The sequence below is a fragment of the Passer domesticus genome, chromosome 8 (assembly GCF_036417665.1).
Source record: "Passer domesticus isolate bPasDom1 chromosome 8, bPasDom1.hap1, whole genome shotgun sequence".
Taxonomy (NCBI): domain Eukaryota; kingdom Metazoa; phylum Chordata; class Aves; order Passeriformes; family Passeridae; genus Passer; species Passer domesticus.
This window is the reverse complement of record NC_087481.1, coordinates 32,927,847-32,941,588: the sequence shown is the minus strand read 5'-3', so window position 1 is coordinate 32,941,588 and position 13,742 is coordinate 32,927,847. Positions and strand designations below refer to the sequence as shown.

General features: G+C 38.1%; 1 protein-coding gene and 1 long non-coding RNA gene across 8 annotated transcripts in view; both read left to right on the top strand.

The window, feature by feature from the left end:
• Nucleotides 1-13,742, top strand: part of NRG3 (neuregulin 3) — a 695,884-nt gene that overhangs the window by 625,523 nt on the left and 56,619 nt on the right. The gene's annotated exons all lie outside the window — the stretch shown is intronic.
• Nucleotides 1,864-5,663, top strand: LOC135306402 (uncharacterized). Its single transcript, XR_010367218.1, has 3 exons — nucleotides 1,864-4,659; nucleotides 4,784-4,838; nucleotides 4,923-5,663. It is a non-coding gene; the product is annotated as an uncharacterized LOC135306402 (long non-coding RNA).

Sequence of the window (13,742 nt, the reverse complement as noted above, 5' to 3'; positions counted from 1 at the left end):
TGTTTCTTTGTATGGGTAGCAGAGACAAAGGCAGGCATATTGATGTGGCAAATCTGTTTTAAAATATTGCAAATGTAGCAATTCATGTGTGGTTCTGATGTGTTCATGTGTAGCTCCTGCTGAATTAAATGAAGTATGTCGTCAAGGGACACTATGTCCTTAACATTGTGGATTGAAGTATTGTCATCAGTGGTCCAGCTTTATGAAACTTCTGGTGATAAAGAAACGGTTTATACTTTCTAGTACATCAAATCCAAAAAGAAAAAAAGTCTTGTGTCTTATTGTCACTTGATTCAATATCCATCTCTGATGCAATCTCCTGGACAGGCTTTGGGCAAGGTCTTTTAATCTCTCTGTGCTTCAGATTCTCAGTTGCAGTAAGTTTTTTAAGGGGTTTTTTTTTAAGGCTTTCTGAATTTAGATTCCTCAGCTCTCAAGGGGATATCTTTCAGTACCACAGAAACTATCCTTGTCAGAGGGTGCAGACATGGTTGTGTCCTCTCCCCTCTTCATACGGGAGCAGAGCAGTGTGAGGAGAGCACCTTGCAGCTCACCTGGTCTGTCTGGTGCCCTGTGTCTCACCAATGAGGATACATGCAATTTTATTCACATTTCCAACACAAAAGTAAGGAAAAGTTGTCATAATGTTCCTACAAACTGGAAACGTTTGAGCAGCATTAACAATTCTGTGTCAATGGGAAGCAGGCTGGTGGATGGTAACGTGTATATGAGCAAGAGAGATTGTTTAAAAAAACTATCAAAGAAGCAGCTTTTATACAATGAAAAAACTAAATGATGTATCATTAGCATTAGGCAGCATGGGGGTACAAGTATCTACAGCTTATAATCATTTTTTGACCCAAGTGGTTACCTGCACTTCAGGGTGGAATGGTTGACCTTTCTGGTGAAAATGTTGATGAGGGAAAATACCTGTGACAGCAAACATGGTAACTTTGGAGCAACAGGCTGCAGCTGAAAGCTGTTGTGGAGCTGTAGGGTGAAATCATTACCTGAGAGAGTCATCTGTGGATGTTCTGAGCTACAGGCCAGTGCCTGAGACAAGGAGTTGCCTTTTCAACTCATTTTTTACACTGAGGATGAGTAAAGTTGTGCTAAGGCATAAAGCACAAAGGTGAGTATTGGAATAACCTGCTACAACACAGGAACAAACACAATTGTTTCAGCAACTTGCCTACACCACCTCCTCTGATGATCCAGAGTGATGATCTTTTATGCTGTAACAGTAATTCATGGTGGGTACAGCTGGAAATAAAATGCTCCAATAAATTGCAATAGCCACTGCAGTTTTTGATGGAAATACAGATATAACATGAAATAGTCTTTATCCTTGGGCTGCTTACCAGTTAAACCACTATCAGTGATGTAAACAATTTTGATGTGATAATCTCAATCTCCCCATGTGTGAATTACAGAAAACCAATGTAGCATTATTGTATTTAGTCACTACTTTTAATTTGTTTATTCTTAAGACTTAAACAGAAAGTTAATATTTTTCCTCAGAACTACTAATCTTTTTTGGAAAAATCAGGAGCTTCACTGAAGTCAATGGAGTGTGAATGGTATATAATATCTTGTAAGTGCTGAATCATTAAATAGCATTTAATTGAGCACAGTAATAAAGTAACTCAAGAATGGGATCCTATTAAACTTTATAAATCTCCTTGCAATGACTACAGTGTGAAATGTGTTCTGTTTTCTGTAGTCTGAGCAGCTGTTAACCCTGGAGAAGGTGGTGCAAGCTGTGTTTTCACTGTGCCTATTCTTACTGCCTCCTCATTGTGCCAAGGTGATGTAAGACTCTGGGAATACCTGATCCAGTTAAGATTGTTAAGTTAAAGATTGACCCAGTGACCTTGTGTCACACACTGTGACTGATGTATTTTGATTTTTACAAACTGCAAAAGTTGGTTTTACTGATGGGCAGGATAACCAATAGTGCAACAACTTCATATTTCTCCAGTATGCCAGAAATAAAAAGGCAAAGTCCATTAGTCCTTGCACAGCTCAAAACCTGGGATCCTGGATTCTTTCCTCTGAAACTCAATGTTTTGCAGTAGCAACCAGAAAATGATAATAAATAAGCAGTGTGTGCATGGATGGTCCTTGTCTTAGCTACCATTTTGAAGGGCTTATCTGTTATAAAACTCTGTAATGCTCCAGTCCTTGCTGGAAGAGAGGATGAATGAAGATTCATTGAATTACATGACCAAAACTGTATGTGTTCTAAAGGATATATGTTTAAAAAATAAAGAAATTAAGTTCATTTATACTCCTTTTTTTATAGTATGAAGCAGGTAGATCTTTTGCTGATAATATGGCACACTGTTTTTATGCTCCTGTTTGCACAAAATCTTATTAGAGATTCTGATCACAATCATCCCCCAGAACTATGGAACCATATCTTTCTAATAATTATATTGTTATTAATAACAATAAGCATTTAAAAGATTTCATCTATACTCTGTTGGTAAATTTCTGAAGAGCTAAGAAGGGGCTATTCTGGTAGGCATTGATACTTGCAGTGTTTTCTGCCGTCATCATCACTCCTTGAATCCCTTTGTTCTTCACCCTGCCTCAAATTTTCATTACCTCCTTCTGTTTATCCTTTCAAACTCACTAAAGGCTTTACTCTTGGGATCTTTTCCAAATTCACTAAAGGCTTTGCTCTTGGGACCTCATCTTTCAGTTTGCTTTATGAAATACCTGTCCTTTTTAAGTATGCTGCAAAATAACAATAGCATCCTGAGGCATGAAATGGATTTAGACCCTCAGCACTTTCCATGGGATTCACTTAGCTGGGAAGAAGAGTAATTTATCATCTCCAGAGGAAAGAGACATGAGCAGCAGAAGAGAGTTTTACAGGAGCAGCTGATGCCTGAGTGCTGTAAGAGCAAGGGATAGAGCAGAGCCTCCTCAGGGGCTGCAGGAAGCTCTGCCAGTGGTTGTACCTGTTTAGGAGAACATAGCTCCTAAATGAAAGTCACTGTGCATCTGGTGCATTAGTTGCAGGCTGCCTCAGTTTAGGTCATATGGTTCTAGTTTAGTTGAGAGGGGAAGATTTTTACCTAAATGTTTTATAACCTATCTACCATCTTGGTTTGGTGCTACCATTTTACTTTTCTTGATATGTCATTTTTCCAATTTATCTGCACTTTCTGTATTGGGAGTGAACTGGGTTGGATTAACTTGCATTATTTTTATAATACAAGGTTTATTGTGTGGTCAACTTATGTGTGTCATTAATTGCCTTATTGTGATGCTTTATCAGAATAATAATTCTATGAACTGAGTGGATAAATAGTTTTAATATATATAACTTATTCTGGTGATCTTTCCCAGTATTTGGTTTCTGCTGATCTCTCTAACTGAACCTCCTGATCATTTGTGATGGAACTTACAGAAATTTAAACACCAAAAGCTGATAACAAGGTGTACTGACAATTTGAGAAAGCCAGAGCTGGTCTGGGTTTCTCTGTTTTGCTGGGATCTCGATTGGGAGGAGGAGAAAGTTGCATTAGGTGAGGTCTGTATCAGGCTGTAAAAAAGGGGTTGTGCATCATCCTTAATGATACATAAGAACAGTTATTCTGTCACTGCCGAGGTGAATGTGGACTCAGTTCCACTGTGTGCTGATAGGGGGCCACTAATAAGATCCAAATGTTACCTGTGGATTAGAAAATAATTTGTGAAGCCTCAGAAATGGATGTTGTGTACAAGCCTCCAGGTAAGTTTCCGTGTACCTCCTAATGTGAGGTACAAGCCGCCTCTTCATCGTGCCAGTTTCAAAATCCTTGGCACCTCAGGGAGAAGGGCATGGGCTCCCAGGCTGGATTTCAGCTGAGGATACAGCATCTCATCTGCTCACAGAGGGGCTTTTCTGTGTCCTGTCTCTACATACACATACTATGTGTCCATTCTGGTTGGGATTGGGCATGTGCCCTAGTTTCCTGCACAGCTGGTGGGCCTCAGATTTAAACACTTTTTATCACGAAATACGAGTAATTAGATGGCTTCAACACTGAGCAGACAGCTGTGTATTTAAATGTGACCTTATACCCAGTCAGTCTCACAACCTGCATTTGGAATATGGTATTTAGGTAAATGCTGTGCTGAGCCTGAGGAATTGTTAAAAGTGACACAATGGTATGCTAATGCAATTACCTGACTTGCAGTGCTGAGATTTGGCCTTTGTTTGGGCTCAGTTGCAGTTTAACCAGATGCAAAAATATGTAGACAGTAAGTTGTACACTGCTGAAACAAGCCTAGCAGGGCAAAGGTGAGATCCACGTGTCAAAGGTGGTGCTACAGACAGCTGCCACAAGATCTGCCAGTGACACTTCCTATTTCCAGTGGAGAGAGGACTGGGAGGAGGCTTCAGAGCAGTGAGTACCATCTGGACATGTCCCTGAGAACTTGGGATCTGTTGTTTGGGATGAGGGGGATTTGTTATTAGTAGAAGGTTGCTCACTGTGTGTTGAGGTTATCTTGACGCAGGAGGAAAGGCTCCAAACACCTGATCTGCAACACGTTTGTGCAGCCACAGTGAATCAGTGCTGCTTTGCCCTTTTGCTGCTTGGGGCTGCTGCCTAGATGTCAAGTCTCATTCAGTAAATGATGCAAGGATTTGGGAAGCAGAACGTAAGTACCTCAATAGATGTTCCATGGCAGTGGTGCTCTTGTAATGTGTACTGCAGTTGTATAGAAAAATCAATGGTTTTGACAGTGAACTAAATCTTTTTCTGTCCTTCTGTGTCCTGCCTAGAATGAGTAGAGACGGTGTCCTGCCAGTAATTGCTGGAAGCAGAGGAGAGAGAAGGGTAAGCAGTGTGGAAAAACTGGCAGTGCACTGCGTAGAGCACAAAGTTATTGTTTCATGCGCTGCCTTTTCTCTTCTTTTGCAGGAGCTGTAGGATATTGGCACGTGAAGAAGCGCAGAGATATTCCTACTCTGGCTGACAGTTTCTAATAAAGATATTTTTATTGCAATTGGAAATTGTCTTCTGGTCATTTCCTGTTCCAATCAGCATCGGTTTGTCTTCATTTCAAGCGTGATTCTGCTGAAAAACACTCTGTCCAGTGGCCCAGGGTATCTGTTGGTATTGCTTCCGACTTAACAGCCAACGTTATCTGGGACACAAGTGTGAGCAGCACAAAAGGAAAAGGGAAAAACAAATCCTGTGTATGAGTGTGCAGGTGGTGTTCTTGTATGCTCAGTTATTTCCACAACAGTGGAAATAATCTGAGTTGCTTGTAAACCATTACATTCAGATGACAAATGGACTTTTTTGTTTACCACTGGTGGTTTTTCTTCATTGAATGGTTAAATAAATCACCATGAGGTATTTTCATGTACTATGGATCCAGATCCTTTTGGATCATGTTCATGTAATTTTCTCACTGTATTTATATCTATTGCATCAGTCATCCTGTAATTATCATATGAATTAATATGATCTCTTTATTTTTGTGCTAAGTTAATTATGTACTACTCTATGCCTACTTTGCCAAGTAAACTCTATTGTAGTATAGTATTACTCTATGGCTATTTTTTATGTCTCTTGGTAATTTTGCGTTTCACATTCAAATAGAACATAAAAAATGGAAATACAAAAATAACCTGGTAATGGAGGAGCACAAAATGGGACAGTATATTTGTTCTCAGCAGAGCTAACTAAAACAATTCAGGGTCTTCACTATTCAATAGTGAAATACAAAGTAACAGGGAAGAGCCAAACAAAATTAATTACAGCAAGCAGTTTATAGAGGAGATAAAAGTCCGAAAAAAATCAGTTTATTTGCCATTGAGAGCATTACTACTTCTATTAGTAGCTTCCCAGAGCTTGCTATTAATTGCCAGGTGTGTAAGTTGTTTCTCATTGAAATAATGACCGGAGTTCATTATTTCAGTTCATTTGGGTCATAATGACTCAAAGTTCAAGGTTTTAAGTACTGCAAGGAGCACGGAGTGAAGGCAGCGGATGCATTTCCATAGGGCAGTGCTGGTGGCTGCCTGCCTAAGGCTGGCCTCCCTCGTGCTCTGACAGCTCTTGCAAGTCCTCTGTGCCATGAGATAAAACTTCTTCAGTGCTGTGAAGAGTTGAGTATCTCAGTGCAAGCCAAGAGTGTTTAAAATTGATGCCTACAAAGGCTTTGGGCGTTTTCAGAGTATTAGTTGAGTGCATATTTTGATAATTATAGTTGGACTTAATAAGAGTTACTTTTGTGTTGCTCTTGATTTCTGACTAAAACACATGGAAGTCAGTGGATATTTTGGTATCATGTATGTTTTTTCTAATACAATGTACAGAACCTGAAATCAGCATCCAGTGTGTGACTAGACTGACATTTGAAGTGAGCCTGTCCTTTTCCTGATTGGCTCCAAATTACCTAAATCTCAAAAACTGGATAAATCTCTCAACAGTAGTTACAAAATTGAGTATGTACAAGTAATTTGGTGTAATTGTGCAAAACTAGTAGTATCTCTGTTCCTCTCTTGAACTTCCATTCTTTTTCTCCCTACCTTTTATCTTTTGTACCTTCCTGATTGTTTTCTTTTTTATTTAATGTACTCCTGGGCACTTTCTTTTTGTGTTAGTTTCATAAATCTGCTGATCAATGAACTTACTCTGTTTAAGTGTGTTGCTGTTTGCAGCAGTGACTACAAATCAGTAGTATCACAAACTGCTCTATTTAGCTTTAATGGAGAGTACAGCATGCACACACTGAAGTTTTACTCATTTATTATCATAATGCCCTCTCCTGTACCCAGAAGTAATGCAGCATTTGAAAAATGGAAATCACAATATACACTAACTTTACCAGCTCATAAAATATGAATGCTCAGAAAATGAATACAGCAGTGTTAAATACAGTTAATCAGCTTTAGAAACACAAAAATATGTATTTATCACCATAATACGTCCATGCATGGGATATTAATGAAAAATACCAGATACATCATTTTCTGTGTTTATTCTATGCTGTGCTCATTACTCCCATTCAAATAATTTAAATTTGCTTTTAAGATAAGGACGATTTGCTGCTGATGAGAAAAGTCTGGATGTCTTCATATTCTGCACTGAATATAAAGCCAGCTGGGCTGGAGATTTTGTACATTACAGTGGGCTGACAGGGTAGACCTTGAAAATTGTTGAGTTGTAAACAGTTGCACATAGTGCTTTGTTAGGAAGTGTATCATAAAAATATAAGACTTTACTAAACTCAGATTAACAACCTGCCTCAGTGAGAGTGTGAGACTGTGACTTCTGCTGAATTTTGCTACCTGAAGGTTTTATGCTTCTGTACTTCAGGTGATGTGCTTAAGTCAAAACCAAGAAAGTGGCTTTGGTTGGGTGTTTGTTTAATGACTGATGAAGAGAAAATTACAAAGACAAGTGAATATTTTATTTCAGACAGTTTTTTCTTGTGAATCTATCTAGCATGTTTTAAAATTTTCTCTTGCCTGATGGAGTCTCTTTTCAAGGTAAGGTGGTACCAGAGCATCTCATTCTTTCAATTGGTAGTGAATCCTCTCTTGAAATAAGGTGGCTGACCATTGGTGGGAGAAGGTGAGTGAATCCTCAAGAAATCCTATAGAACAAATCAAATTCCTTTAAATTTATTCTATAAAGTTACTTAAAGGTGAACTGGAGGGAAAAAGTAGATGTAATTGTCTTAAATTATGCTGTTTCTTTGAAATAGGTATTCATGTGTTTTTTTCAAAAAATTACTTTTAAGCACATGTTCTAGTCAAATTTTGTTCTAAAAAAACTGTGGAAAATATTCAATTAAATCTCAGGGAAAATATGGAAATTCTGTTATTTATTTTTTGCTGAATGCAAGTGGCGATTTGTGAGAACTACACTGGATGGCCAATATCTTACTTGTTAGTATTGGGTCAAAGGTTCTTATTTGACTCTGATGAAATTGTTGTGGATAGAGGACAGCTGAAAGACAATTAAAATGTATGCCTTGGCAGTGATGCTGCTTTATCCAACTTTTATGTCAAGAGTTGTTTCCTCAAAGGGTGAGTAATGTAATGACATTGCCTTATTTTTTCAAGTGATTTGTATTTTCTTATACCTTTTAAGGTGTGTTAGTATCCATGTGTCAGCTGTTTTGATGGTTTCATTGCCTCAACACCTTTGTGGATGGGGTTTAGCATCTGTAGGCCACAAATCAGTTTGGTAAACAATCTGCTCAGCCACACTCAGGGAAAGTCCAACAGTCCTTGTGCAAAGAAAATTCAGAATCGCCTAAAAGTCTGCAGGTATAACTCTGGCTGTGGCAAATGCCTTCTGAATTCAGAATTGAAATGTGCTCCAGACACCTTCCTGGATGTCCAGCCTGTATTCCTGGTTCTGGTGATGCTAGTTTAGCAAAAATGGGACACAGTCTGTTCCATTCCGAACTGTGACAAACATGGTGGGAAAACCGTTCGCTTTTTGAGAAGCCCATTCTCTGCCTCCCCAATCCCCAAAATATGTTCCATTTCCCTAAATCTTTCTTCAATTTAAATTTGTAGAGTTTTTTCCTCTTAATAGAGCATGCTAATAAAAATTCATGAAACTAGCAGTATATGATTCACTTGTCAGGGTATTATCTTCCCATAATACCCCCATGACTTTTTCTCCCATTCCCTACTCTTCATTTTATGGTGCCAAGATGTGTACTGTCAGTCATTTAATTTACAATTTTGTCATCTTTATTGCTTGCTCAGTCACTTTGATACTTTCATCTTATCCTTCCTTTTTTGCTGTCAGTGTTATAAAAAATGTGGATGCTCATGTTGGTAGCACAGCTGTGCTGATGAACCTGCTTGCAGAGTCTTCTGCTCTTCAAAGGAGTCTGTCTCTCCCTGTCATTACTCTGTCACTGTTCTTAAGAACAGCTTTTTGGCTCTTTACTTCCTCTGGGTGTTTTCCTTTCCTCTTCCACTGCTTGTCACAGCTCTGCAGCCATCTCTCACTCCCTGCTTATTTTGGTATCACCATTACTTCTGATGTCAATGTTATCTTTTTTCGCTTTAAAAAGTCTGTAATGTTAAATTTTCTGAATTATTCATCAGGCCATATATGAACACCTGCATCTATTATTCAGAACTCTTTATTTCCTTTATGTAGAGCTTAGAACCTCTTTTATAATTCAGTAATAAATGAGAGCTTTCGATTTATTCAGAGGTTTTTTTTGCCAACCTCATGTTTGTCTCCCAACTGTCTTTTAGTTAATTGTGCAGCCCCTGCAATGCAAGGAGCTACAGACTTGTTAGAATCATTTAGAGTATCCCTTCCCTCTTTGCTGTCTCTGTCTTCATGCACTGGCCTCTCTGTGCAATATATTTGAAGTGGTTCTTGGTCTAGAATAGATTACTTACTAGCATACAAATCTCTTTTCTCTAATTCTTTCCTCCAGTCTTTTATCTGTGAGTATTACTGAATAGTTGTTGCCTTTTTACCTTTAAGGAGGTGCTAATTCAATTTTTTAAAATTTTATTTGGCTTCATGCCACTTATCATGCTCCCACATGTACTTTTTTATTTATGTTCCCTGTTATCTGTAATTTTTGTCCTCTAGAGCAGTAGTTGATGTTCCTGTGAGTTACGTTCTTACTTAAAAAGTATTTGTAAAATCGATGTCCCAGAACTCCTGCATGATTCAGGGTGGAACCTGAAGGTCTCTAACCTGAGGCTCAAAGCAGGGTCAACTCAGGTGCCACCAGGCTGCTCAGGACTTTATCGAGATTAATCTTAAAAACCTAGGACTGCACGACTTCCCCAGGCAACCTGTTCCAGTGCTTGACTGTTCTAGTGGTAAAAGATTTTCCCTATATCTAGATAAAATGGCTCAATTTGTTATTTTTCTGGAAATACTCGGGAATAGTGCATTTTCTGCTACTTGATATTTTGTGATTCAGACAAATAATTGTTTATTGATACTCAATTCTCTGCTTATTTACAATGCTGTGCTCTGGGTAGGGAAAAAAGAATTTAGTCTTAGTTTTGATTGTCCTATTTTTCTTGTCCCGTCAAAGCTATACTAGTCCTTATTTGTTTATGTCATTTTACTGCTAGAAAAAAGTATGTGATATAACTCTAAACTAAACTTCCCTCTGCAGCTTTGTAATTATTCCGGCCTACAGTACAGTATTTTATTGCCTTTATGCAAAAGCAAGTTCTAAAAGTAATGGGCTGCAGTCCATTGTTTTGGCTCATATCACCACAGCTGAAAGGTCAGGAGTTTATTCTATTCTAGACACCTTTGCTTATTTACTGTATGTTTGTGATATTGTGAGTTTCTCACCTAGTACCTGGTTTCACGTTAAATTCTGTATTTAGGCAAAAACATAAAGGAACAACTGGAAGTATTGAGATTTCTAATGGCCACAAAGATGTACAAAGCAGTTTAACAATCTTGTTTGGTACAGCTCCCATAATGCAGCCCCTCTTCAAAGAGCCTTCGTGAAAGAGTTACAGACTTCAGAGAATGCCATCAAAATAAGGCCTGCCTTTAACTAAACAACTTAAACACACTTGGTTCCATAAGTGCTTTTATTAACATGTACTTTTGAAATAACCTGAAGGAGGAGCATGAACATGAAAATGGATTAACAGTCAGGACTGACTCCCACCCTCAGTTTTGAAAATCTATGCAAAGGGGGTTTTGACTGCTCTTATGCTGTTTTCCTTTCTAATATTGTCTATATTTAAATTGATTCAGCTGCATTATATATTCCAAATACATGAACTCTGTGAAAGTTTAATAACTTTAAAATAATTAAAATGCCTCTGTAGATACCATTTTTACTTTCCCCTCTTACTTATCTTTGTAGTAAGTAAGAGAGGAAGTGCAAATATTGATACTTCTTTCCATCATCTGACTTAAATATAAAATGGCATCATAATTTTCATTAACTTTGTTTTTAATTTTCTTCAACAAATGATTATGCATTGAGTTCTTTTATTCACTAAGAAGCCTGAATGCAACTGTGTGTGATTTTTATTTAGCCAAACAGAAAAAAAAAATCTCACAAGATCTTTCCATTTTGGAAACCAAAGGTAACCTTTTGTGCTTTTAACAACAACATTGTTTGTTAGGTCTGGTGCTTCTGGTATTTCTTTGATTTTTTTTTTGTCCTGCAATTTGTTAGAAATATCTGGTAAAGTAACTCTGCCATCTTTGATCATACCTGAGCCGTTTAGCTGGGACCAGCCCAGAGGGATCTGTCAGGGGCCAGAGTTGCCCTGCAGAGCTGTGACCCCACCTGATTTCATGGAAAGGTGAGCTGGTACTGGAGCACAGGTGAGAACATGCAGGGGGGCATGAATTCACTGAAAGAGTGATGGCAAGAAACAGACAATTCTGACCATAATTTTGCTTTCTTAACCGGGAAGAGATCTATGTTTTTGAAAAATTTGGTTCTGCTGCGCTCCTGGATATTAATGTGAGATTTCTCTTGTGCAGTGTGATAACATTTGTGCTTGCGAACTGATTTGAAACTGTTTGTATAGTTAGTGAATAAAAGTAATTTCAGATGACATAATAATTTTCATTTACAAGCTGACAGAATTGTATCTGAAATGAATATAAGTGATTAAAAAATATATGAAAACCATATTTTTGTATCCCAGGTGCCGCAAAGGTTGCTAACTTACAGTTCTAATAATAATTCCCAAGAAATAATGTTATTGTGATTTCTTTATGTAATCTGGCATTGACATCTTTTTTATCATTGCATCTGTCAAAGATCTTTTACACTATGGGGGATTGAAAGATAAATGCCAACAAATGCCTCCATATTTTATGAAAAAATGTTAAGTGGTTAAATCTATAAATGCATTACTGTATAAGATAAAATAAATCTTCATTCATGACAGAAAATGTCAGAGGAATCAGTTCTAAAATTCAAAGTTTCATGAACAAAAATACAACTGAATAGTTGTAAATGGAAGATTACTGATCTCCCAAATTCCTTTTGTCTGTGTGAATACCTAAACCAACTATCCAGTGTATAGTTTCCTCCTTTATTTCTGTAATCTTTTCTAGTTTTCTGTTTTCACTAAAGCATGTACACATGCATTTAACTAAAGTAACTTTTTTTTCCCATTTGTTATGCACAATCACACAACTCCTACTTTGTTCCAATCTAACTTACTGATCTAATCATGTGTTGTGTAATGATCCATCCCATTTTGTCCAGGCACATTTATAGCAATGTATGAAATTAATGTTGCTTTCCTTAAGAATGCTGTTAATGTGAACCATCATGTTCTGGGTGCCCTGCATCTTGGGTTTGGTTTTTTTTTTTTGGAACAGAAAGCAGAAAGGAACCACTTCAGGTTGTTTACTACTAGGAAGTATTACAGAGAAAAATGGTTTCTTACTGTAAATTTAATCATTCTTCGTTAATAAGTTTGTTACTGCTCTAAAAATCCAAAGTACCACACAGGTAAGGAGTTATGCAGTTCATTAGTTTAATGTCACTGAATTAGATGTTCTCAGCTCCTGAGATGGAGGAGCCCATTACTAGAGAAAACCAAGTCTGTGTGTGAGAGAGAACTGCTTTGGCAGCAGTGCCAGTATTCCTCCACCTGCCTGAAGAGGCACAAGTGCTGTGCTCAGGAGCTGAGCTGAGCTGCTCACCCACTTGCCACACACATCAGTGTCTGTTCTGCCTAGTCTGTCTTATGTAGAGGTAAATAAACAACTGAAGCTGTGTCCAAAACCACAGGGGTACCTTTATAAAATAATCAAACACCATTTATGTTTAGCTGTTAGTGTTTCACTCGGTGTTTTCAAGAGCATTTGTTATGAATACAATGAAGAAATAATGTTCTATTGTCCAAAACACAGTGTATGAAGTGTCTGAGCCCTTCTCTTTGCTGCTGTGCCTTTCTGCACCTACTGCTAAATTGCAGCTTTTTAGGGAGGAGACAAGTAGTGTCTGAAAAACACTCTTGTCTGCTGGATTGCTTCCCAGTGCTGTTTGCTCAGCATGGAGCGCCACGGATCAGGGTTGTAAAATGCTGTCAGCCCTCCTGTTGACCCGTGTTTTTATGCCAGATCATTTAAGACAGAAGCTGATGTAGGCAGGAAAGGTAAAGTTAAAAACAGGGGAAAGTCCAGTGCCTCTTCAAGAAAAGAAACCCCTTCAGTTGTTGGTTAGGAGGCAGCGTAATCAGCTGGAAAAGGCAGCAGTGATCCTATGGAACACTGTGATTCTGTTGCTGTTGAGGAAAAGGGGTTGTTTCCTGTTGCCAGGTCTGGGAATGATGGTTTTCAGGGTAAAAGTGAAGCCAAGAGTTTTGCTGAGGAGACAAATCAGTAAGTGCTGCAGCTGAGTCAGAAAATGAGTGTTGGTCTGGGGAGAAACATCAGTAAAATGTGCCTTATGGTTCAGGAGAGGAGTGAAGGTTGTTCAAGTGGCAAGTGTGGTGAGATCTATGATGCCACGAACTCCTGCTGCAAGCTGCTGCTTTTGCAGAAGTGAGAAATGTTTTTTCTGACTGTTCTCTGTGTAATATGGGATGTCTGAGTCAGAGTTCATGGCTTTGTGCACTGCCTAGTAAATGTACCATGGCAAAGTGTCAGATTAGGATTTAACTAATTTTGCTTTTCATGTGATCAAGTGCTCCTTGTCCATATTTTTATTGACATTTCTGGTTTTGAAAATGAACTCTTCTTTCTTTATTTAATTTCTGTGATATTATGCCTTTTTTTAAATTG